The sequence below is a fragment of the Gambusia affinis genome, linkage group LG01 (assembly GCF_019740435.1).
Source record: "Gambusia affinis linkage group LG01, SWU_Gaff_1.0, whole genome shotgun sequence".
Classification (NCBI taxonomy): Eukaryota; Metazoa; Chordata; class Actinopteri; order Cyprinodontiformes; family Poeciliidae; genus Gambusia; species Gambusia affinis.
In genome coordinates, this window is record NC_057868.1 from 27,486,072 (window position 1) to 27,513,871 (window position 27,800).

A 27,800-nucleotide genomic window follows, 5' to 3' on the forward strand; every position below is an offset into this window, starting at 1 on the left:
TTTTCCACCTGCTCCAATGACCAAAGACTGGTTTCAAAGACAATGGTGTTATTGTGCTTAATTGGCCAGCAAACCCACCTGACCCCATAGAGATTCTATAGAGGAGTGTCAAAAGGAAGACGAGACACAATGCCAAACAATACACCTGACCTGAAGGCACCTATCAAGCACTGAGAACAGCAGAACCACAAGAAAACCTGATAAGTATGATATAACACCATAATCATTCATTATGGTGACAGATGATGCACATTTTGTACAAATCCATTAAAAAAACATTTTTTTTTGGGGGGTGAGGGGGTACAACAAATATAAACAGAAAATCTGCTGTGACAACATGATTGCGTAAATGTCCACAACCTAAACTTTTACACGTCTTTAAGTCATGCACCTGTCAAACTCTTTTCTATTTTGCCAGGCATGCTGGTGTTTTTGTAAAAAATAAAATAGCAATGTCGTGGAATTATACATCAAGTTCTATCATTTTTTGATGTATGTTTGTTGCTTTTCATGCGCTGCTCAATAATTATTTGCCAAATTGTTCAGAAAGCAAGTGATAGCTTGTCTCCAGATTAGCCAGACATCTGCATGATGCAGTGATGTCTTTCAGTTACTGTTGTAATATTTATGTCTCAGTTACCTTATTCCATGCTATGGTGCATTATATAAGACTTTTGTGGGATATTGTAAATATGTCTAAACTTTGATATGTTCAAACAATGTAGCACATTGTGGCTCAGGTGGCGATCAGACAACATGTTACAGTACTAAATGTAAAATAAGGTGATCTGCAGGCTTCTAAACAGTATTTAATGGGTTTTTGAGATGCTTACTAATTTTACTAACACTAATTTTAAATATAGCCTCTTTAAATTAATGTAGAAACAATGCATAATATTTTAAACAAATATTTACCAAAGTGCATGATTTATTTTATCATTTTATTAATGCTCCATATGCAGTTTTTGCAAAATATAATTTTGCATGTCAAAGGGTAATGTTAAAAACTTGTCACTATAGATTTGCTGGAAAGAGTAAGTACCACGTTTTGCTCCCGTGAGTGAAAATGATCAATGTTGCTTTTCCACATTTGACAACTGGAAAAGCAACAGATTTTTTTTTTTACAAAGAGCCTAAGATTTATCTCTACAGAACAGAAATTTTATTAGCATTTGAAATTTAGCATAAAGTGCTTACAAACCTCCATGACGCCATAGTTTTGGTTCCAGCCATGTTGGATGCTAGGGGTCCGTGACTGCATCAGAGAACACTTAAACCATGCTCAGCCACATTTCAGGATCCCCCCCTGCCCCTCCTCTCTCTTCCACCTCCCTGTCTCACTACGTCCCCTTCCATCCCCCCATGTTGCCTGAGGAAGAAAACTGGGCAACATCTGGCTGAGTTTATGAGGGAGAAGGAGAGAGAATTGGTAGACCATGAAAACTAGGAAGAATTCGTCTTTTTTTAAATTTTTTTTTCAGCCTGTGCAGCAGGCCATTGTTGTAGCTGCCATTGGAGGCGGCGATATTTTTTATCCTGTGAAAATGCTGAACTCCGCGATGAAATTTACCAACAAGGCTTCTGATGTCATTCTGATAAAAACACATGTTGCCACTTAAGTTAAAAGTTTTATTCAAACAACGTGAACAAACTGAAAGCTGCCAAACATTGTGGAATGAGCCAAGGGTGAATACTGTTACCCCCAGACTTTCACAGTCACTACAACTGAGTGAGCAGGACCAAACCACACACACACACACACACAACCACGCACACGCCTACATATACACTGGACATATTCAGTCATTTACACACCGTGAAGCTGCTGAGTCCACAACAAAACAGCAATTATTGTCACTTCAAACCAACTTTTAGTACAGTGAAAAAAATAATTGTTATTTGGAAGGCAAGTCACTTCAGTGTTGTTAGATTAGTCACAGAAATTCACAAAATCAAATAGACAATAAATACATCACTCTTCAGTATAAGACACACAGCAGATGTAAAAAGATGAAAAGAATAAGAGTGGCACTCAAATCCTTCAGTTGCAGAAAACCAAACAGAACACATTAATAAGGAGAAAAACACTGCTTTTTTTCTTCACTGTAAACGAAGGTTTTGACTTTTTGATTGAGTATAAGTGGATTCTCATTTTCTCTGTGGGAACATCAAGGATCACTTTTTTTTCAATGCATGTGCAGCAGATTTACTACGCCTTTCCTCAAAAAAATTATTTATAGCCTTTGAACATTTTTAACATTTCACCATGTTACAAACACAGTTTAGTTTGTTTTTATTGGGATTATATATTAAGAACCAACCGACGGTGGTGTGTTTGCCACAAACCAAGAAGCGGAGAGAAAATATGACGTCATTGTCTTTAGTAAAGGGACATTAAACAGAATTTTGAAGCCAATATGCACAGTTTTGTGTGGACTAGAAAACTAACGCTACATAAGTTCAGACCTAAATCCATTTGTGAGACTGTGGCAAGACTAGACATTCAATATCACAAAGGTTCTCCAAAAGCCTTGCCGCTGTGATTATAGCAAAAACTGGTTCTACAAAAAAAAAAAAAAAATGTTTATTGGTTCATAAAATTCCCCAAAAAAATACATTTAAGGTTTTGGTTGTAACATGACTGAAGTGTTTTATGTTCCAAAGGGGCATGACTACTTTTGCAAGACACTAAGATCGTTAAGTAAATTGGGCAGTGTTGAAAGTCTTGGATAAGAGTTGAATCAGTTGGTGTTTCACCATTTTTTATTTATCCCAGTGGACTGTGGCAATTCCTTTGGCACCATACATTGAGGAGGTCTTAGTGGGTTGTTGATTTTGAGGTCCATGTTGTCATATTTACAAAAGTCTGATATTTAGCTCCAGAAGTAAACACAAGCCTGCAAACATAAACCTGAACAGGTATGGATCTGGGGCTTGCGTATGTGGCTTGGCTTCAGTTTGCTTGCAGTCGTTGTGACTCTTCGTTACTATGAAGTCAGGCCTCTGTTGCACCACAGCACTGCAAAATGAATCCAGCTCCCAGTCTATTGAAAACAGCCCGGAAATTGAAGGCAGGAGCAAACTTGCCAATATTGAGCTGCGATACAAGATTCATCCACAAGGAGCTTGGGTGCCCAGCAAAACAATGCATTTGTCCACGAATGTGACCTGTATCAATGACGTAGTTATTTATGAGCATTTAAAAGCCCAATCTGATGAACTTTTGTGCTTTATTAATTGGGTCTGAAAAGCAAAGACAAATCATCTGGTCCTGGGAACTGAAGCAAATTAATCTTGTGATTCCAAATGCATCTGTTGAAAGAAACATTGAGAAAAAGGGAATTAGTAAAAGTGAAATACAAAAAAACAAACAAAAACACTCACCTAAAACAGAAAATAATTTCTTCACAGTGTACTTGTTTGAATAAACAGAGTGGTTTGTCTTTATTTTGTCTGGTTTTGTGTGGACAGTTGTCCATTTGCTATAGCTGATAATTTCTCAACATCCTGTTGAGTCTCCAGAGGTTCCTACGAATGATCTACATGCATTTGTCCAAATATTAAATGCTCATTAATAAAAAAACAGGAAAAAGAGACTATTGGAATGTCTCTGTTATTCATACTGCACAGCAGTCAGCAACAAGTCACTTCTTTCCTGAGGGCTGTGAAACAATGATATATGTCTAGTTTGCTTGGGGCGCCTCATTGGCTGAGCAAACAGTCCCCAAAATAACCACCAATCACTGAAGATGCTATCATCAGTCACTCTCAGTGGGTATTGTGAAAGAACTAAAGTAAACATAATTGAAGCAAAAGCTTCAATTAAATGATCTACATAATTATCTATACATAATTGAAGCAAAAGCTTCAATTATGTATAGATAAAACTATAGACGAAGCACAAAGATAGGGAACTTTGTAAAGCCATATTGCTTATATGTCTAAATGTGTGTTGTGCCCAAAAAAAACTTTCAAATTGTAAGGAATGTGTCTACTCTCTTCCTGCTTTGGTCTGATTGGCCACTAGGCAAAGAGGGATCATCCATTACATGCAGAGGTAAATAAACAGTTATAGCAATTAAAGTGCCATCATTTGTTATGCGTCGTATAGTGTTCGTGTGTGCATGTGCACACGCCATGCATGTATGAATGTGTCACCAGCAATACGTCTATGTGTGTGCGTGTGAATTTGGTACGGTGACCATTCTCAGGTTTCATTGCCGTTGACTGGCCTTAAATTAATGATTCTGAGGCCCAAGAATCAACAAATGTGACCCCTAGCAGGCCGTAATACAGAGCACAACCTGCCTGTGGATGTGTTTGAAGGCCGCTCCTCTTTCTTCTCTGTCAGCACCTCTCTACCTCCGCACAACAGATGCATTCACTATACAAACTCACATGCGACGCCTGCACTCGTGTTGTTTATGAGGAAGTGTGTTGCCATGTGGTCATAGGCTTAGTGACCTATGATTATTTAACATGTCAACATGTTTTGACAGAGTGTTAAAATCGTATGAAATTTTGGGTTTTTTAGAGGTTGCGTGTGACATTTTTGGACTTGATTATGTAGGCATGGAGAGACACGTGACAAAGAAAAGCATTTTATATCAGCTGGGAAAGCAAAAATCACAACATGGAAAATTTTGCCTCCTCCGATGGCAAAGACCTGTTTTTTTTATTTTAGTTTCACTTTATTTTGGTAAAATAACAACACTACATGAAGAAAACAAAATACTACTTTGCAAATCCATAGTTTACCAAAAAAAAAAGAAATAGGCTAGGATTAAGCTCATGCTTAAACTGTTCATGAACTCAGCAGCCTAAAACCTACATATACATACAGAAGTATATGCACACACATTTATATTTAAATATGCATGTATATACATCGATGCACATACAATACTTACATACATGATTACACAATACAAGCTTTTATAATTTTACATTTTAATGGTCTCTTAAGGCTCACCAAGAAAGAATATATTTTCAGGTCATCATTCAATTCATCTCAGTTTTACACCAACAACTGAAACCCGTTTAGACTTTATCTAATTTTTTCTTTTGTATGTTCTAATATTAACAAACCTCACCATTTATAGTTACTCTCTATCAACTTTAATAATTTCTGAATTCCAGAAGGTTCAATGTCATAGACATCATTTTCAGTATCTCTGAATTTTAAAGTATTACTTTGAATTAAAATTTAGTAACTGGTTCACAATATCCAACTTTATTAATAAGATTAATAACGTGTTTTAGTAACTTATCTAATATATCAATTGTTGTTTTACTTGCATTCCCCCAAATTTCTGAGCAATATGACAAACAGGGATTAATCAAGGAAGAGTATATCATATGCAAGTCTTTTACACTTAATATTTTATTTTAAATAAAATTAAGTTTCTAGTCAACAGCTGCAGCAATGTGTTACACAAACTCCATCACAGTTAAAGTTTTGTGGTTAAGTGTTTCTGAAACTGTCCTGGTGCTCAATCAGTATATGGTTGTTATTAAGAAAGGAGTCTAGACTTTTTGTGAACATATTTTCCACAATTTTTGGAAATTGTGGTAGCACTAATATCGGCCTATAATTTAATATTTGCTTGTCACCACATTTATGGACTGAGAACACCTCAGCTATTCTCATTTTGTTAGGAAAAATTTGATTGAATCTGTTAGAAATATAGATGAAAGATTTAATAATACTATAAATTACTTCTTTCACAATAGCCATAACAATATCATTACAGTTGTTGGCTTTCTTACTTTAATTTTTCTTAACTACCAGCAAAATGCATTTGCTGCTGAAGAACTTGAGGCCTTTCTAGTCAAGAGAAAGTAATTAAGCTATTGTCTTCTGCTGCTGTTCTTGCATGTGTGTGGTATGCCGTCATACGTCCAGCTCTTCTATCTTCTCATTTTTGCTTTTGGTAGTTGCTTTCAGTTGTTGAAATTCTCCAATCAAGCGCATCAGGCTTGTTTGTTGCTTTACCACCTTGCTCAGTTCTTCTGATATGGCAACTAGGAGCCATTTTTACTGCTTGTTAACTGTTAGTTCAATAGGCCTTTGCTGATTGTGGAAGCACATGTAGTCAAAAGGTGCTTAAAGTTGAAAAATAGCAGAAATGACCTAGCAAATGTAAACATTAGTTGAATATCAAAGTCAAAACGTCAACATTTCCTTGTTTTAGTATTTCAAATATTCAATAGACTTTCACTAAACTGCAGGCCAGATCTATTCAGCCCCTCTGAGCCAGCAGCCATCTCAAAACAGCATCAAGGCCTTTGTAGCCAAAAGGTCACAATCCACAATTTTCTGCACCATTGAGTGTTAAAGGCAGCAGTAAGGAAGGCAGCTACATGATCTGAAGAACACAATGAGGGCATTATATCGATTTGTTCCTTTTTAAGATACAAGTGTGAGCACCTGCTGGGTTTAAAACCAGTGGAATCAAACTAAGAAACTAAGAATTACAAGTGTTAGTGCAGAGAGGGCAAGTCCTGTCTATCTCTATCAAGGTGTGAGCTTTTTTTTAAATAATTTTTTTTAGTGCCATTTCAAAACTTCTCAAATTTCCTACAGTAGCAATTCTAAATTTTAAAGTCCTTTTAATGAAATGCCAGAAAAGGTTATCAGTATTTTCTCTGGGTTGTGTGAGGCATAGAGTAATGGAGAATCGGTCAGCTGGCTGCAAATAGACTAGTAAGTAAAAAGTGCCGTATGAAAATTTTTCAAGTAACAAAAATGGACAATCAATGAATGTTATCAATAAAACTGTTTTAAGACTAAAATACTGTCGTTTTAGCAGGAGTAGGCATATGGTCATGTCATATGCATTTTTGTTCTAGCATCATATTTTATTTGTAATAATTAATACTGTGAGAAACATTTCTGTCAGAAAAGAAGCATATTACATGGCAAAATACAATGTCTCTCTCTTCCCTAAACTCCAATCGCCATTCCTATCTCCTCCTCCCCATGTAGCCTTCGTCTTGCTCCCGCCTCCTCCTCCACTTTCTGCATGCTTAATGGTGGGATCAGATGAGGTGAAGACTTTCTCATATTAATAATTGTTGAACTTGTGTTTAAGGACAAAGAAATGTTGAACATATTTAAAATGTTCTTTGCAGTTTTGGACTATTATTCTGAGTGGAAACCAGAAGTTGAGTAAAAGATGGGACATTTTTCCACTAAAGTGGTTCCAGTGCTTTACTTGGGAAAGTGCTATTTTTAGTTCATAACTGGTAGTGTAAAATAACCAGTTTGGTTTTCCACAAGGAGAGAATCAGGGTGGAGCCAGGCCATTTTAACACTAAATACATCTCTTTTGGTAATGTTTCATCTCCCCACTGTTGTATTCAAAAATTAAGTTTAAGTATTCAAATTACATTATTTCTGAGATAAAGAATGGGACTCAGTGTAAATAGATATCCTCACAGCACCATTCTAAAATGTGCTAAATCTGTTTTCATCAACATATGTTTAAAGTATTTGTGAACCCTTTTCACACCAGGTGAACTCTGGATGCTACCAGAAGCACTTTGGCCGACTCAGATTCATTAACACCACCAGAAAAATGTAAACAACAATAATGTTTAAAAAGTGGGTCAGAAACGCTGTTCATAGTTGCAGTGGAAAATTTCACAAATGTATATAATGCAATAACTTGCTTAATTAATACTAATCCATTTTTTTTATTAATGACAAAAATTTTGAAATTTTAGAACTGGAGTTTTAAAAATTGTGCTCACAATGCATTGATCGGTTGTTGGTGTCCTGTAACAAAGTTAACACATTCTTGATGTTACGAGAAATGAATAACCCATCTAAAAGTCTTCATGTAAGTCCTGTCTTTCAACTGCCCCTGACAGAAACTGCCTGTTAATGTGATCAGTGTTGTATTTGGGGACCACTGATGTTTGAGTGATCCCATCTTTGCTTGAATTTTCCTTGTGTTTTAGTATCCTTTAACTCCCACAGATACAAAAGGTGAAACACACCAAATTCAATTACAAGTACAAAGGTTCAGGCCTCTACTCAGCTCTCTCTACTGCACAGAGAAGGCTTAAACATATCAGGAGATGGAATGAGGAAGAGGAAAAAAAAATTGGGAGTGAAGTACTGTGTAACAGAGGGACAGCCCAAAAAGTGAGCTGACTTTTTTTACTGATCTGTGCAAATATCCCTCCCTTTATGTGTTCATACGGTAATTCTGAAAGTGTAACCTGCACATCAAGTTGTCCCAGAAACAAAATATCTTCTCTGCAACCATTACTTCAAGAGCTCATTCTTTCATCCCACAATTTTTACCTTTTTCCTCCTTTCTTTCTTTCTTTCTTTTCTCTGCCTGACTTTTACAACTTCCTCCTGGTTGAGGCGCAGCCCTAACCCAAACAAAACTCCATTTTTTAGTTATTGGCCCTCATGGCATGTAATGGAGAATCAAGCTAATTATCCCTACAGCTGTTTTCACTTGCTTTTTATGTAAGCAATACCTGGCTGATCCAGAGAGCAACAGTGAGGCCCTTCTTAGCGCTCCAGGCCTCCAGGCCTGCTGGAATTAGAGAGCATAATGCCAGGTCCACACCCCCCTTCCTTCGCCACCGATACTGCCTATGTGTACCCCTGAACCCATCTCCCGGCACACAAGCCCACCTTACTCAGCTTGACACAACCCCCTACTACCCAAAAAAACACACAGTCTCACACACACCCAGAGCCTCCATGTCCACCCGTAAATCTACCTTTCAAATTCCCCCTTTGAACTTCAACAAAGCTGCTCTTCAACAACTAAAACGGATCTGCATGACAAGCATGCGCTTTCTTCCACTGATGGCAATTAATGACAGAGCTGAGCAAGGGTGTGGCTTAGGTTAAATGGGAACCATCTCCCGCTGTCATCAGACTTGAACTGAGATGGAGCCAGTGTAAGGATACAGACAGAGGGGTAAAGAGTGAAAGAAAACAATTCTTCAGTGGCTAATTACATAATTTCCTTCATCTGAATAAACACATACTTGGTTAAAGCGAGTGTGAGCAAGCTTCACAGATGCTTAAGGGTTTTCATGAGGAGACCTACTAACACCACCCATAATGGCTTTCTAGCAGTGCCACGAAGGTAGACCCCAGACAAAACATCATCACCACATTTTGTAGCCGTTGGGGAGTCATGCCCCAAATTACACTTGAGTGTTGATCTTCTTCTCCAGCAATCCTTCAGAAGAGTGAGTCAGTGAACATAAACAATTGCTGGTGTATTGTTTCACTCACAAAAGTTCATTCCTGAATACAACCAGAAGTGTGTTTGGTTCACACACCACTAGGTGGTGTGCACTGTTGTTGAAAGAAGTATATATTTGTGTATCAATCTGATTAACTTTACATCAAGAGACGGAATCCTTCTTTTAGTGAGTAAGATGTGCTTATGCTTTTTCTTAGCTTTTATTTTGTTTGAACAGTGCTTCATTATGTCCTTATGCTACATTAACTGAGATCTGGTATTAAATGAAGAAAATACATTGCATTTTAAAACTCCTTTTTATTTCAGCCTAATAACAGTAAATATTGTGTTACCTGGGGGGAACAGCAGAACAACTCCCTGCTCCAACGTATTCCTCTGCCTGTCTGCCTTTTTTGTCCCTAATCCTTTGAGGAATGATGGAGAACTGTGCGGAATAGTGCTTAGCTCCTTGATTCCAGCCAAGGTGTGTCAGTATACAAATGATACGGGTTTAACATGGATAAATTTTGGATAAATGTCATGGAAATCCCAAGACATCAAGGTACTATGAAAGGATATGGCGTGACAAATCACCTTCTGACTGGATTCAGTTAATTCTCAGTCTAGTTGATCCTGATCATTGATCAGCCGATCAGAAACCCAAGCATCCAAACTCTTTTCTTGTCAGTGAATGCACCATGCAACGCACTAGAAGGATCCACTCATTACAACACTCTTTGGTCTGGAAGTTGTTACCATGAGAAGATGACTCAAGGTAAGCTATTTTCAGTAAAACTAAAATGTTTAAAGTTTCAAGTCAGAGCACAGCGATGTGAGAAACTGCAATGACATGTTGAGGCTGTGAAAGAGACTTTCAGCAGGTAATGAGAACAAGACAAGGGTCAGCAAAACCTCTGCAGACCTCACATATCCTGGACACAAACTGTTCAGATTTGAACAGAGAATCCAAATCAAATTCCTTGCTTGTGTATCCACTCTTGGTGAGTAACAATTATTCTGATTCTATAGTTCAAACATTGACTTAACATCTGAAAACCAAAATACCTTTGATTTTCTTCATAAAATTGCATAATGTCCTTGCAGGTAACATTGAATTTGTGAAACAACAGATGGTTAGAAATCTAGCTCTCTTGGTCCAAGATTTTGATCTCTTTCTCAGCTCTCAGGATTCTCTCCCTATCTAATCTCACTGTTAGTGTTGCAAAATTTCTTGTTGGAATGACATATTGGAGAGGAAAAGAAAGAGAATGTGTGATTGACAATGCTGTTTTATTTTTTTCCGTAGGAAAATATCAAGAGTTCTGCTGTGTGCCAGCTGCTTTCAGGTTAACATTTTAAACAACATTAGCACTGTACCTGGTTTTAATAGTGAGTGCAGGGAGTTTGTGCTCCATAACAACACCTTGACCTAGAGCTTAACCTTGACATAGAGCAGTGGCGGCCCATCAGAACCAGGGCCTTACATTAAGAGGCCCAAACATGCCTGCATCTTGAAAGCAGTGCAGGCCCAGCCGGACGGGGGTTGGAGTAGGGAATGGGTGAAGGGGGGGGGAAAGTGAAACCTGAACCCACATTAAAGCATCACCATCAGGTAGGAGATCAGGAGAGGCCTCCATGCTCTCAGAGTTTGCGGGAGTCCGGGCCTCTGAAGCCCTATCTCACCTCCATCTGGAAAGAGAATCTGAGGGTAGCCTGATGGTTCGATAAAAGGCCAATGCCGACTGACACGGTAACAGCCTCTTGCCCCCATTTGTAGGAAAAAAAAAAAAGGATGCAAGTTGAGTTGTGGCGCACTCTTATGTGGGTACTGCTGGAACAAGGGAAAAACTTTGAGTGGCAGTGGTGGGGCAGTGTTATAGGTGCATGGTGGCATTCAGATTGCTTTGATGGTTTGACCCACTACCCTGAAGTGCATTCACTGCAGTTAGGTTTACATAAATAAATTTAGAATGAAGTAACTATGCTTTCTTGTGCATTAAGGAACAAAGTGAAAAAAGCATGGAATGAAAAGAAAATAACATTAGCGAATGAAAATGTATTTCATTATTTTTGTTGTCTACCTTTTAGCGCTTCCTTAGCTACATGGGAGTTTGGCAGAAACTCTGTCACTTTTCTTGGGTGCAATTAACTCTTCACCCTCCTCCTGATGTCTTTTAAAGATGACATCAACTCCAGTGACCCATTCGTTTTCACTCCTGACCCAACTAGTTGCTTCCTCTCTTTAACTGCCCACAGACTCACTGTTTATCCATGTGCTCTTTATTGCCCACTGTTCAGCTCAGTTTCTCTTCTTATTGCCTCTCCATGACATAAAATGGTACTCAAATGAGGAACAAAAATGCATAGCAAGATTTCTGAAAATTGATTCAATAAAATTTTAAAACTGCATAAATTTTTTTTAGCAACATGTATGTGATTCAAAAGAGTAAGGAGTGGACTAGAAACATATTTTTTTGGTTGGCTGAGTTAAACATATATTTTTGCTTTAATCAAGCAAAAAGAATGTGCTTTTTTACTCTACTTATTTTGTTAATGTACATATCAGGCTTGCTGGTGTGTGAAACAGCTGTGCTAAGAAAATCTGATAATAATGTCTATTCAGGAGCTCCAGGTATTTCAGGTGAACAAGTTCAGACAGAGTTTCACACAGTCAGCTACAGCTTGTGTTTGGTCATCAAACAGTAAAGGGTATGCCCATTCTCGGAGTACATGAATGCCTCCTGTTCAGTTTTGTAATTTCTTTTTAGCATTAATGTGCCCGCATTTCTCACATTAGCTTTAGTGCTGATTTTCATATATATTTTTTCCCATATTAAATCACACTATAAAGTTGCCTCAGCAAACACAGAGAAGACGGAGCAAAAAATTGTTGTTGAGTGGGGTAAGTGTCTTTCTTTTGGCAGAGCTCCTCCATGGTGTTTAATGCTAGGTAAGTCCAGTCTCAGGAAGAACCAATCACGTTGTCGCTTGTGTCTATTTGGTGCTCTTGAGGTCAGTATAGCCCTAGGACATGAGACATATAGGATATACACAGGGTACAAAGAGGGAGGTTTTTACAATGCCTGGTGGTCCACTTGAAATCTCTTTACGAGAGCAAAAAGGGAAAGAATGTGTAGGAAATATGCGAGACAGCTACTTATTAACTTGGTCATTCTTAGAATTGCACCTCAATTGAAATGTGTATCTAGCAAATGAATACTATTTTGCTCACAAAGTTAAAATAGCTGAAAATTATAGGATTATATTAACCTTTTCATTATTAACATTATAAACTTTTTCATATGACACTTAAAAAAAGAACCCTTGTTTAAATTTAAGAGTAAAGCTTAATTTGGTCAAAGTTGATTTTTTTTCACCATCAGTTATGTAAAATATATTTTAAAAAATCCCTCCCTGAAAGAAATGAAATACACACACCGGTGTGTCCTTACCTCTGTCATATCTGTCATAAAATAGGCCTGGTCTTATACTTAAACATCTTTAACACTATGATATCTACTCATGGTTTCTTCAGATTTCTCTGAGATAACATTACACTACTAGTACTTTAAAACCTCATTGTGCATAACATAATTCTCTGATTTTAATTGTAAAAACAACTACTATTACTAAAAAATGACTGAAAATAGGAATGAATTAATAAATGTAAAAAATAAAATAAGATGGAACTAAATGTAATTGAAGGCCTACTATGGAAAACTAAAATGCATTTTAAACACTGTAAGGTGTACAATTTCATATGTTTAAACCTGATGCTTTGTAACTGAGTTCTGACATCTCTCTTGGTAAACATTTTTTTCTTACTAGTCAAATATACTGTTGTCACAAAATGCATGAGTGCATCATGCTTGGAAATAACTTACAATTTATCTGAGAAGCCATTTTCCTTTTTCTGTAATTCTACATTCTTAAACTGCAATCTTGATTATTGCATCATTGATATAACCTGGAAACACTGACCACCATTTGTACTGCTACCTTTAGGTAGTTTACAGCAACTGAAAATTGCTTCAGATAAATTTGGTAGTTATATGGAAACTCCTTTTCAGGTCATACTACCTGTTATATAAAATTGTCTGTTGTAGATCCAGAAATAGGAAAAAAAAAACAGGCAACGGTGGCTCCTGACAGAATGTGGTAAAGTATTAAACCTACCAATAGTTTAATTATCAGAACCACTTATAATTGGCTATGATAATTATCTGAACAATAAAGAGTCTCTAAAATGCTGTGACCCTATTGCCATAAATTTTTAGAAGAACTAAAATTCTTAATTCTCTCTCCACAGTCATCTTGAACCTTTAATAACCCCTTTGGAACGCTCTATGAAGATATTGAAAGCTCTGCCTGTGAAAATCTAAGGGGAGATGCTGAGGATCATAAATAAGCATCGTTCAATGTGACAGCTTTGGCTCTGCCTGTGGGGAGAAAGTAAATATTCCTCATTGGTTCTGACAAAACGACTCATAGTCCTGTAATATTTACTGCCCCAAACTCCCTGTAAGCATTAAATAAGCGCTGATAGAGACATCCACACTGACAGTGCAGAGGCTCATGCTTAACATTTACTGTCTAGCTGAGGGATTATAGCATCAGGTTATGATGCACTGGCTCAGCACATACATCTTTGTTATGATAGCCAAAAATGATATAGAGTGGAACATAGACTGTAATGTATGTAAACTTGTCTTTACAGTGTTTATGGAAGTTTCTGATGTGGAAATATCAACTGCCTCTTTAGTTTGGGATCTCCTTTCAGTTCTGGCTCCTTTAATGCAGATAACTAAACAAACATATGACATGCTGTTCCAAACATCATATTGATATTCAGAGAAAAAATAATAATTCATATTAAAAAGGAAATAACAAGAAGAGTGAGAGAGAGAGATGCTGACAAGTCACACTTGATGACCTGCAGAAAAGTGTGTCAGTGAAGTATGTGCAGACTTCCAGTAACTCATAAAATTTGAAGTATGAAATGTTGCCATGTGTGTGTTTGCACAGGATTTTGTGTGAACTCCACTTAGTCTGGGTGGTGCTGGGAACAGTATCAGCTTTAGGCCTCCCAAGCAAGGTCATGTGCTGATGTTTAGAAGCAGCTTTCTCAGGTCACAGACTGTGACTTTCAACTATCACTCACATTATTCCACATCTTTGAGTGGTTCTGCTCAGTTGGCATACCTGACATCTCTCATCCACTTTGCCTTAATAATGGGTGACAGCTGTCCAAGTTTGCATACTGAGTTGAAAAAAAGTTAACCCAAATAGTTGCTGGATATGTAATTCACATCATCAAGTCTCCTACAATAAAACGTAAGGTAACCAGCCTTGGAAAAGAATCGTAACATAAATTTACAGTCCAGGGAACTGGAATTCTAGCAAAGCATACCCAAAAATAACATTTCTGTTTAAGAAGAAAAGAAAAATGGAAAACAATAAAATCAACAGAAATGTGAGTAGCTAGTCTTGGACTGAGTTTTGTTATTCATTACTCAAAGAACCAAATAGTTGGGGCTAAAAAATACAACGACTGTATTAGATATTAAAGCAGATAAGACACTGAAACCTTAATACGTACTTCTGCATTCTTTTCAAATCCATCTTAAAACAGCACTAGCAAGCCCATATTAACAACAAAACAAATTTAGCTAGCAGCAATCCTCATGTTTTTACTGGCTGATGGTAAAGGTTCCCTATTCGAGTGGTTCCACAGGAAGTGATGTAAGAAAAAAAAAAATCCACACATGCCATGCTGTGTTGAAATTGATGTTTGACTTAAGATAATAGTCCATGAATCAATCAGTCAATCAGGTTTATAACACATTTCAGCAGCAGGACAGTCAAAAGTGTTCAAAATTGAAGGTTCATAATTACACTGTAATTGTCATGTTCCCAGTATGAAATTTGTTTATTTGCAAGTAGCTTGTTTCCTATAGTTGAGGAAGGGTACCGGCAACCAAAATTTTGTTTTTGTACAGTAAAAATATTAGCTATTTTGGAAAGGTGAGTTCTTATAGTATTTAAAGATGAAACTTTAAATAAATTACATCCCTCTTGCCCCCATTTGCTCCTTTTTTACTAAGTGAAAGAGGAATGATTAAAGTAGGAACATCTTTAAACTGTGCTGGTACCAACTGAATACATGGGTGGTTTAGAGTTTTCAGGAAACATTCAGGTTTACTTATTTATATCAGAAAGATGTTACATTGCACTGAATGTAGAAAAGTGAATCAAGAAAGGCAGACATTTTCACAAACAACCACTTCCTTGTCCCTTTGATGATTTACTTTCAATTTAACATTAAAACTCCAATTGTGCACATTCATGTTCATGGCTTTACATTGGTGAAACTTTCCCAAGGAATTTGTGTTGACTTTGTTTATGAATTTTCTCAGTCAAACAACATTGGTATTACTAATCTAAAGCTACTCAGGTGGAGGTTCCCAACTGTGACAATTATATCACTGACTCCAGTGGGATGATTTTCAAATGACTACAAAACCTAAAAATGTTCAGCACTTCTCTGATGCTGTTGCACAACTTACTTCACTCTTGACTATATATATATATATATATATATATATATATATATATATATATATATATATATATACATATATTACACAGACACACGCCAACAAGTGAATACTGATAACGTAATAAGCCAGAGATGCAAAGCAAGGCATGGAGGGACTTTGACAAAGAGTGATGTTTAAAAAAGAGGTAATAACAGGGGTTAAGGTTTGCTCTTTCATTGAGGAAAACTGGCCGGGGCTACTTCACACTTAAGGAATCTCCTGTCGACTGGATCAAAGGCTCGCCCAGAGACAAGGCTTCTTTAAGGTGCAACTAGCATATGACAGCAGCAATACAACAAGCACTCATACATGCACACAGAAAGTCACTACAACCAACATCACACTCGCATAACGCTTTCATGTTTGCGTGAACACACACTGACATCAGAAAAGAAGAGTGGCATTTCCTTTTGAGTCTAGATGAGCCTGGGGAGAGTCTATTTCAGAAACCAAAGGAAAGGCATACATCTATCAGCTGAGCAGTAAAACCACTTGAGAAGGGTCAGCATAACCCCATACCTCTTAACCCCCCCATGCACCCCATCACCCACACACACACACACACACCCCAATACAGGTTTGGTGTATGTATGACTAAATACATTCAGACCCTACAAAAATTAACATGTGAACAGAACACTGATGAGCCTACCACATGTACAGTGAACATCTTGATATAGGAAACATGAGGAACTCGCATGCCGTCTCATGATGGATAGACCTAATATTGAATGTGTTGTGTCCAGAGGAGGTGAACATAAGGCTATGTCATCACTGGGCCATCTCTGTTCATACCTTCCGTCACAGTACATCGCCTCCCACAACTACAGGAATAAAGGATACACTAACTCCCACAGAATGGGAGACACAAAACACAGACAAAATGTACACTCCCTCTGAATTACGGAAGAACCCAGACATAGAAAAATGCCTGTGTGCATATGCACAATAATATTTCCAGCTCATATTATCCGTAGGTTGCCTTAGAGGCAGTCATGTTTCTGTCTGAGAAATAATTTGATAATAATTAGCATTATTATCAAATAATAATAATTTAATTTTGCGCAGCTAGCATTTGGCTTCAACCAAAACTATAAAAAAGCAAATACTTCATCAATACTAGTACTGCTATTTTTATTTTAAGGATTTTCTTTCTTTCTTTTTTATTTTTTTTTTTACAATAACTTGTAAACTTGTAAATGTGTACAAACACATTTACAAAGTTGTAAATGTGTGCCCAACATTTTACACTTAGCTATTCCTACCTTTTACTTAGTCCTGACCCAGATCAAACCTTGATGTTATGTGTTTAAAATGGGAAAGTTCCACCTTAAACAGGCCATTATGGGCAATAGCTTTTTGCTATTTTCATAGAATATGAGAAGATTACCCAGAACTATGACTCACCAATTATGCCCTTCACTAAAATATACCTCTGGACCAACAACTCTCTAATGATGATGACTTAAACGTTTCACCAACAGACCCCTTTCAGCTGGCCTGAGAGTCACATGCAAACATACTCTGCTGGTATGGCTAAATATGCACAGCAACATATGCTGACTAGGAGGAATTGAATCCTTGTGTTGTTTATACAAAGAATTCAACTACACACACTCACACAAACAAAACAAAAAATATGGGGTTCATTTTTGTACCTAAAAAAAACACACCACTCATAACAGAACTCCATCAGGTTACAATTCCAGTTAACCTTTTTTTTTTTTTACGTAAAAACGTCCAAAGTCCCCTGTACGAACAAAAGCTATGTGTAGGTAGAACTTGACATTTAAACGCATTGCATAAAAGGGCGACTTATATATATATATATATATATATATATATATATATATATATATATATGCTTTTAACCCCCAGGTTTCCACGGATATTTCCCAACATCCTTTATCCATCCCCCTCTACTGAAACTCGTGTCACCTCTGACCCTGGTCCAATTCACTACAGTCATTATGCAATTAACACCAATTAAGTCATTTGGTTTTAAGAATGTGCGTGTACATCTGCATGCATGTATATGCAAGGTTGAGTGTATGCGTTAAGTATGTGAATGAGTGTATGTGTGCATGATAGTGCAATTACAGCAGCACAAGGGAGCCTTTTGGAAGCTTAGAGTACTGCAATCAACCAATCAGCCTTCAGATGGCTTTGACATGAAAAGAGAGCATGCCCTCCACTAACCCTGGGGTCAACCTCAATTTACTCTATTTACCCACTCAGGAACGACCCTCTGTGTGTGAAGAAGCAGAAACAGATAGGGAGGGAGAGGGAATGATGAATAGCAATGGAAATGTCTAAGTAAGTGCGAGTGCAATAGAAACAGGCGAGAATAGAAGGGAGGGAGACGTAGAGGTGACTGTTGTGCAGGTGAATTTTTATGGATATGAGGGTGGGTTGAATGGAGAGGAGGGGATTTTTAGGGGGAGGCCTTCGGGTTGTGTTTGCAAAGCTAAAAGGCCAGCAGTTGGAGCCCATTTGCTAACAATTTCCCCTTGGAGAGTGGTTCTACACACAGAGGCCATATACACACTTTTTTTTTGGAGGCAGGGGGTTTCCGAGTGCAGATGAGGAATGGCAACTTTACCGTTGGCTGAAGCTGTTAAACCGTGAGATGTTCCATGAAGATAAGACAATTGATTTTGCAACACATACACTATCAAATTATAAATTCAATGGTAAGCAATTATTAGGCAATGCCAACTTCTGTTAGTTAACCCCTTTATATAAAATGCAGGTTTGATGCACTTTGTATACTTAGCTCCAGATGGTTAGATGGTTGGATTGTAAAAAGAAGTACACACATGTAGTTCCCCTATAGGTGCCATGCATGGGAGAGCTATAGGTAATTAAATTGAGTGCCCATAACCCAAAATAAAGGTTGGTGTTTGAGGTTGAGTTTGTCTTGATGACTGCCTTAAGTTTCTTTTGCGTATGTAATTAGTCAGTACATTTCAATTAGGTTGAGCTATAGCTTTAGTCTCATGACTGTTTTCAATCTTTATATTCAGTATTGTTGTAATTGTTTTTCATAAGAAAATTTTAAAAGTTATATTCCTTTTGGGAAAGGAATAAGCTGATAAAGCAGACAAGCAACCACTGTGTACAGTTTAAAAACGTTTGGTATGATACTGACTTTAGTCTAAAATTGAACATCTCGGTGTGTCATTTCCACTCTTTTCCTTTTAAGAATCACACAGACTAAACAGCCTTGATTAAATGTCACAGAGTCAATAAACCAAACTACAAAAGTGTTTTAAGACTCAAAACAGAATGATCAGCCTTTTATTACGGTAATCTGTTTTGATACTCAGGCGATTGCGTGCAGAATGCTGGTGCCAATAGGTTCTCCAGATGTAGATAAATCAGATTCTCAATATTTATTTCCGAGGGTGTGTAAGAAGCATGATGTTCCCTAGGGGGGGCATGGCAGAAAGTAATTGAGAACCACAGGGAAGGAGCAATTTAACTAGCAAAAATGAGTTTGAGAGTGCAAGTTCTTCATATGATAATACAACAGCATCAGTCAAACCTTCATCGAGGCAAACAACCTCCCGAATAAAAAACAAAGGATGGCAAAAAGAAAGCAGAAACAGACAGAAAAACTTAAAGAGAAGAGGAAAAAAAGAAGCACACACAGATGCACAGTATTTACACTGCTCCTGGTCAATGATATCACATATCTGACAAGGTTATTCTATATCTATTATGTGCAGGGGGGGTGTGCATGTGTGTGTATCAGAGAACTTCTGCTTCAGGGGTCTTAGATGTGGACTGTAATCAGGACCACATTACTCTGTCACAGGAAGTCCTCCAGCAAAGGACAGGAAGCAGGAACACAAGGACCACATCATTAGTCTCGCCAGTCACAAGCCCCACAGCCAATAGGAGCCATGGATATAGTGGGAAAAAGCAAAATTAGTGGGCCATCCATGATTGTTTATAACTATCATAAGTTAGCATTTGTGTGTATGGGGCTTGCTGGCTGGTATCAATGGCTTATTTGTTTACTGAGTGTAATGAGTCCAGGTTGTGAGTGTTTAGTGGAGTCATAGCAATGCTGGGCTCACTGCCGGAATACCAGGGCTAAATAAATGCACACACACGTGCACGCCCTCACATGCACAGATTTCGAGACACTGCAGACAAATGAGAAACAAATGGTTCCATTGTATGCTGTATGCTTGTCTCTCCTCTAACGGCAAAGTCAGAATGCAGTTTGAAAGGGGTCCGTCATAATATCTGGCAAGCATACCCCCCTGACACACAGAAAAACACATGCATGCCCCTTCCTTCTTTGCTCTGCATCCCATCAGGACTAAAGAGGCTAATTTTTCCCGATGGCTTACAGGTGGCCAGTGCAAGGTGAACCACATCCCCTCTTGCACACAGACACATATGTACAGCAATGCAAATATCAAGCCTCCAAACCGAGCCTGTTAGAAACTCTTAGCCAAACATCAAAGAGACCGACACACCTTAGCACACCTCAAAGACACCAGAGACATACCGTCATGTATGTGAGCAAAAACACAAGCACATACACATTTAAAACATCCAAACTCAAACATATGCTGTCTTGTTTCGCAAGGATTTTGAACAAAGGCCAGCCCTCATTGTGTTATATTTCCAAACAGAGAAAAATAATTACCTAGCTTCGATTAAAAAAAATGTATTTATATAGCTATTAATCTTTTTGCTCTCATCTGAGAAATACTCAAAAAAAGCTATTAGCATCTAAAAAAAAAAAGAGTAATTGTGTTTGGACTGTCTGCATTTAGAAGCAGACCGTTACAAGTCAATGTTTTATGTGAAATGAGCTGTCTTTCAGCTGTAAACTTAATGTTTTTCAGCTCCCACTATTTGCTCATTAGCTCTGAAATGTCATAATTTGTACAACTTAGCACTTGCCACCTTCAATATTTGTATTCTACATCAGCCAAAGTCAGTAATAAGCACAGATGAATGTTATTTTAATGCTTAGTTGCACAGGTTTTACATTACTGAGTATACACATTTCTTTTTCAGTCAAGTATAGGACGTGCACTGTCAAATTAAAGAGGGTTGAGACAGTGAGTAAAAAATGAATTTGCCTGCTTCGGCCAGCAGAAGTGCACGTCTTTATTTGCACGTCTTTCGCTTTAGTGCTGTGCGCACTTCTGCATGCATAGATTGGATTGCAGCTCTTTGAAGCCATGCCCCTGCCTTCATTAAACACAGTCCTAGCGCCTGGAACAGTGTTCTTGGAATGCGTCAATAGCTTGCACAGACATATGAAGAAAAAAAAGAAAGTGCTTGCTGCAGTGCCAGCAAAAATCGGCCACTTTCTTTGTACTTGGGGTCACAGTGCAAAGAGAAGATTAAAAGATGAAAGTTGATCATACCTTGAAAATAAAACGAGCTTCACATTTACACTGTTCCAAAAAGCCTGCACCGAAGCCAGAAGAGGCTAACTGGTTCCAAATGAACCTTTACATGCCAAACTTATCAGATGCTATGTCACTGGAAAGTAATGGTAAGGTCTCACTTGAAAAGTACAGATTAAAAACGAACAAAATCTTTTGACCAGTCAGGTTATTTGATGTGTTTGTGAAACACATGGATTTCAGACTTCATCTGTACCAAGACAACGCAATGATTTTTCCTTCCCTCATTGTAGGAAAAATCATTGTAGATAAATACATTCAGTTTATACACATTTTGCATTTTAACATGTAGTTATTTTGACATAAATAATAAAATTATCTTTCCTCACAAGAAGAGACCTCATACATTATCCCTGTATTCAGCCTTAATAGTAAACGCAACCAGTATGATATGCATGTGAGCTCAAATCAGAGTATTTCCTTGAACAAGACACACTGCAAATTGTTAAAATGCAAGCATAAAAGGTATGATTTTATTATTATTAGGAGTATTTTTAAGATTAATCTGCACAACGTATCAAATTGCACCAGTGTTCCAATGAAGGATTTACAGCTTTCACAACAAGCTCATAGAAGTGACAATGCACTGGTTGTCAAAAGTCTATACAGAAACGATGGAAAAGTACAGAACAGAACTGAAGGAACCAAGTTATTTCTCACTAGGATTTTCTTGTAGCTTTAGAGATCAATCATCAATCAAAAAAACAGCAGATCTAACTACAATCTATTACTTGAAAACAAGCTTTATTGCTATTTTTACTTTTCTGTTTCTGTAGCTCAAGTTTCTCTTTATTCATTGTGTGCCTCAATAAACAAAATGCACACAATGAATGGGAGCTTTATTGTTACTTTGTCACACACAGTCAGCGAGAGCCTCCTGGAAGTCCTGGAGGTCCTATGTGAGCAGGTACAGATGCTGAAATTTATGGTGCACAGACTCCTTTTTGGAGTGGATAATGGAGAGGACCGGGAGGTATGAGCTCACTCAATCCAAAGCATTCAGTTAAGGTGGCCTTATACAGACAAACGTCCAGAACATTTTGAAGTTCTTCTACTTTTCGAAGTCCTAATGCGGTGTTGACAAGAAAACATCTTTTTTTGCTAACTGCACAAAGCCTTTTCAATAACCACACAAACATGGATTTCTCAGGGAGAATATTTTCACAGCGTGACAGTTAAATACCAGATTTATAAACTTTGGAATACTTTGGTAACATTACAATTACAATTGTTGTGGGAAAATTCGTCACAGCTCTCCGCATGCTCATGGGATCAATTTTGTGCATCTCCCTTGCGAGCATGCTTTTCCACTTACTACTCTGTGCACGTGTGGTAAAAATGCCCCCCCTACAACGATTTTGTTAAACTTGTAGATTCTATTCCTCGTACTTGCATCACACAAGCATTCCAAAATCCTCACATGTGCTTCTCCTGAGTCAAATTAACATCCATTTATACCAACTTCAGGGAATGCAAAGCGAGAAAGAAGAGCTGACACCAGATGACAGAGCTCCCTAAGGCAACTTTGGCACAGTTTCTCTGTTTATACAAATTCACACACACACAAAGATGAGGAAAAGGTAAGAGAGAGGACAAAAAAGAAAAGTAGTGAAAGCAATCTTACTTGGTTCACTTTAGAGGTGTGGAGGTGAAAATGGAATCGCCCGCTCTCACGCATTCAAACAGGGGCTTATCCCAACACTTTGATACGCCTTTCTATAATTACCAGCGTACATTTTTGTCTGAATGTTTTGAGTGCATTCATGTATATGTCAATGTAAGTGTGCGATGTTGTCTTGTCTGTCAATCTTGGTCATTACACTTAATCTCACAGATGACACTCTCAATCCTCTCTTTCAACTCGGGTCTTTGCAGTAGCACTCAAGCAAGGATTTTGGTTTAGCACTTGTGCATGCCCCCCATCCCCTCCTAAAACCCCTGGCACATACTGATACACTCACACACGCACGCATTTACCTGACAAGTAACACCAAAGCAGAAGACGAGGAGAAGAATTTTTGCTTGGGAAGAAAAGCACACAAACATCCCACATCTGTATCAGTGTTAAGAATTCAAGGATAAAAGAGGGATGAGTGGAAGCTGAAGCCAAAAAATCAAAAGCACACACAGACACATTTTAGACATAATGAAAATGGAGATGAGAAATACTTCCTGAGTTTGGAAAACCCAGAGCTGTTACAAAGTGATGATAGAAAATGACTCCAAGAAGGTTTAAGATGATCAATAAACAGCAACTCCATTTAAATTCACAAGTAAACTTTAGTTATTTATTATCCTGTTATCCTATCCGTTTCTCTTTCAATTTTCCCCATTGTTCTTCCATCAGAGGGGAATCTGAGAAATGTGGACAAAACATCTTTCACCAGCTGTTAATACAGTTTCTGCTGCACCATGATAAAGTCACGGTATGTTGCCCTGTTCTACCGAACCAGCATAAATACACACACACTCACAAATTCAGCAAATGTGGACCTCAAACATGCAGGCTGAAAAAATACCACTCACTTGCAAATATTTTGTGGCATACATATTAAGTTGCAAGTCTCCGAGTCTGTATGTGAATTTAGAACTTTGGTAAATCATTAATGTTTTGGCCCTTAGGACTTTCTCAACACAAGCATTCTTGAGGCCAGATTTCCTAATATAACACATCAAGTCACACAAATGTGTTTCAGCACATTTAACATTCCAGCTCCTTCTAACTTAATTCTTAAAAAATGTATTGGTCTCGATCATCTCTGACACTGGGGTGTGTTTGGTGGAAGGGCAAGGAAGAGGTATGGCTTGACATAACAACTGACATCACTGCTGAAACGTCTACTCCATGATCTCAGTATGTTTGTAGAGTGGATTCACCAAAAAGGTAACGCCAATCCAGCAACCTTTAAGCTGACCTGTCCATTTCTAGTCCTTTTTGTCCCCCTAGAACTCTGATAATGTCAAATGATTGTATTCAGAAGTCAACCAATTTGTACATTAAATCCATCACTGTGAGAAGAGATAAAGGTACTTGGTCTGACCAGAGTAAAATCTAACTTCTTAGATTTCTATGGGTGACAGAAAACTAACATTACATTACATATAGTTTAATTTTCACTTCACAATAATGCTTGACCAACACAGATGGGCATCATGCAACATCATACACACAAACATATGATGTGCTATCCTAGTTATTACAAAAGCAAAGAGAACAGAATGCCTTTTGTGACACACAACACTTCAAGGAGCACTTCAGTCCATTTGGTCTGCCCTGCATAAGGTTCTGCTAAGGTATTGTTTTTGGAGCTGGTAAACACATGTTGCCTTTTCAAACTAGTAAAACGTTAAAGCTGGCCAGTAATGAATACAATGATTTATGTTCTTTGCTTTCTTCAGGTCTTGATGTATCTGGTTGGGGGAGATTATAAGCATGGACAATACATAATGAAAATATTGTTTTTTTCATCAAGCAGTAAATGTTTGAAGTTTAATGTCTAAAATAAGTTTTATTTTTTCATACAGCCTCAAAGACATTCAATAGAGTATGCACACATGGAATTCACTGAGCAAAACCAGCTTGCCTGGTTATGACTTAATATGCAGCTTACAGTGTTACTTTTTGAAAATGAAATGAAAAAATGGGCCTGTAAACTTTTCTTGTTCTTCCTGAACATTAAGCATTATTTTGATCCGCCCTAAATTCACCTGCTGCTGGATATTTATTCAATAGCTGCTCTACATAGCCATCATTCATGGTGCCAAAATAAGAGCAGGGAGGAGGATACAGACTGGAAAAATATGACAGAGAAACAAGAGGTCTGAAAAATTTTAATTGAGTCCCAGAAGGAAAGACAGATTGCATCCATTCTGGTATGCCATCTTTACGATCTGTCTGTGAACAACCCAGTCAAATTGAAATCAGGTGCGTTGTGATGCCAAAAGAGCCTGTGTCCCTATTAGACCTAAAGGATTTCACATAAACAAATTACACAAATACTTTCACACAACCACCTGTTGAGTGAGCTTTCTTTAACTTTGTAGTGAGTGAGGTTTAGTTTATGTTAATAAAGTTAATATTTTCCCAAACCTAAGTTCCCAAACCTTCATGTGGGAACAACAGCAGACTATATAAGCATTATATGCTTATAATCTCAGTTTGGTACATTTCAATCAAGGTAAGAAAAAAAAGAGTGTATGTGTTTTCAGCTCTATCCAACTGTGAAAATGACACTAGCATTTTTTGCCAGTACTCTGATTTTATCAGTATGTTCTAACATCAAAAAGTGACCAGTATACAAGTGGTAGAAGGTCCTAGAGCAATCAACCAATCATAGTCAGGAGAAGGATCTCAAGACCTTGCTTACGCACTGCTCAATCTCCTAATGGTGGAAAAACATCTTACCATTACAGAACAAAAAGTGTTTATCCCCAACACTCCTGACCATGCTTACTAGCCCCCACATTTATGACAGGCTCTGTTTTGAGAAAAAAGCTGCAGCCCAGTAGCACGTAAACAAAGGTGATTGACAGTTGTTAGGCCCTCCTCCTGTCTCTGATTGCTCATTTGTGGCAATGGTGTATTTCTGCTGATGTTTCATATTGTAACATAGTTTTGACAATAAGTAAAAAACATATCGCTTATAAAAGTTACATCCTGAAGCTTTAAATACAAATTCTACTCAAGTCTGAAGCTTGTCACATTATCTGGTCTATAGAACCAGGAGGCTGATTCTTTTACTAACTTTCATATCCTTCCTTCAAGCAGCTTCAATGTGTAAGCAGGATAAGGTCAAGATGAGAAGCAAAGAGTAATAAGATAAGATAAGATAAGATTTATTTGTCATTGTCATCAACAGATTACAACGAGATTACAAATAAGTGAGAGAAAGCAGGCAAGAAATGTGTCTTATTTTTGCTCTAATGCCCATAGTTCTTTAATCTGAATCACAAAACTCAGAAAGTATATGTATTTTTACTAAAATGATTGCATCAGTCTTACAACAAATATTTTGGGGCGCAGACCAGCAGCAAACTAAAGCAAACCTGAGAGCAAACATGGTCACGAAACATTTCGGTTGTTTCCTCTTGCAGCTGATTGAGCAGCCACAAAAAGAACTGTGATTGACCTCTCATGTAAAGAGAGCCTGTTTGTGCCTTTGTGTGTTTCCAGCATGTGTCATGTGGGCAAAACAAACATTTGGCTGTCTGGCAGCGAGCAAAAGTAAAGAGCAAATGAAACGTCAGTGCGAGTTTGTGCAATGCTAGCAGCTGAGCTACTGCTCCTAACTCTTCCAATGTCATTTTAAGCCCAGCTACATAGACAAAACATTTTGGTCAACATTAGTTGTCTGTTGATTTGCTATGTAAATAGATTTGACTTTCTGTTGAATAGTAATAATTTCTCAATCTACAAACAGCAAGCACCACCTTTGCAGAAAAAGATGATACACTGAAATCATAAACATCATTTGAAAGTTGTTGTCAAACATACACCTGAGTGACCTAAGTGGATTTCTAACCCTGACACCTAAAATGACGGTGCAGCAACCTGTGATGATTTTCTGAGATCAGCTTTAGGAAGACCACCCAGTAGCAGAGCTTATCTTATAGCTGCAGGGTTAAAGACTTGCTGCACATAAACTGTGACAGCCTAGTTTCCCTTGGATAGGATGTTAGAGTAGCACAATGGTACAATGGCACCTATTGATAACTAGTGTTATATTTTATCCAGGTCCACTCTGCTGTTAAGAATGATCATAAAAGTCTCTCTCGTTCAGTTAACTCTTTTTGTTTTGTCAGCCAGCTGGTGTATGCTTCTCGTATAACTTAGCTCATGTTACAGGACAGGTCTGAATACCGCAGGTATTTTATGTTGTTTCATTTTGATAATAGAAAGGGACATTCAAATCATATAGTAATGTTATCTCTAAAATAAAACTAACTGTAGTCTTTCAGAAAGAGTAGTCTGTCTTCAACTAAATAGTCAGACAGCAAGGCTAAAAGTAGAGCATTTTGATAAATAAATAAAAATGGTAAATGTGCACATTTTTCTCATAGTTTTAAACATTGTATGTAGTGTTGCATTTAGCACTTTTGCATTCCGGTTTTCTGCAGCTGCTCCAGAGATACCATGAGTCTTTTGTTGTTGCTTCTCTGATTAAAGCTCTTCTTGCTCATCCTGCAAGTTTATGTGGATGACCATGTTTGTGCAGCTTCACAAGTCTTGCCTTGCGGCTTTTTGAAGAAGGATTTAAGACTGGGATGCACAAGCTGAACAAATGTTTTATAACTTAACTCTAACTACTTTGGCCCTGAACCTGTCTTGTTGGGTATTTTAATGATGTGGTTTGTTCACTAATTTTCTCCAAACAACCTCTAAAACCTTCACAGAAAGATTGTGATTAAATTACACATATCCACTCATCATAAGAATAAAGTAACCTCTACAGGCAGTTGGTTGCACTGAATTTTATTTTTTGGTTTTCAAAGTAAAGTGTGCTGAAAACAAATTCATGCTACACTTATTAACAGTT

At 37.7% G+C, this 27,800-nt stretch overlaps 1 protein-coding gene across 1 annotated transcript in view; it reads right to left on the reverse strand.

Annotated features, from left to right (window-relative positions):
- Positions 1–1,608: 1,608 nt before the first annotated feature.
- Positions 1,609–27,800, reverse strand: part of LOC122831634 (ELKS/Rab6-interacting/CAST family member 1-like) — a 156,567-nt gene continuing 130,375 nt past the window's right edge. Inside the window, exon 19 of the mRNA XM_044117983.1 lies at positions 1,609–3,312. The gene's annotated coding sequence lies outside the window, so the exon portion shown is untranslated. The remainder of the gene's footprint in view (positions 3,313–27,800) is intronic.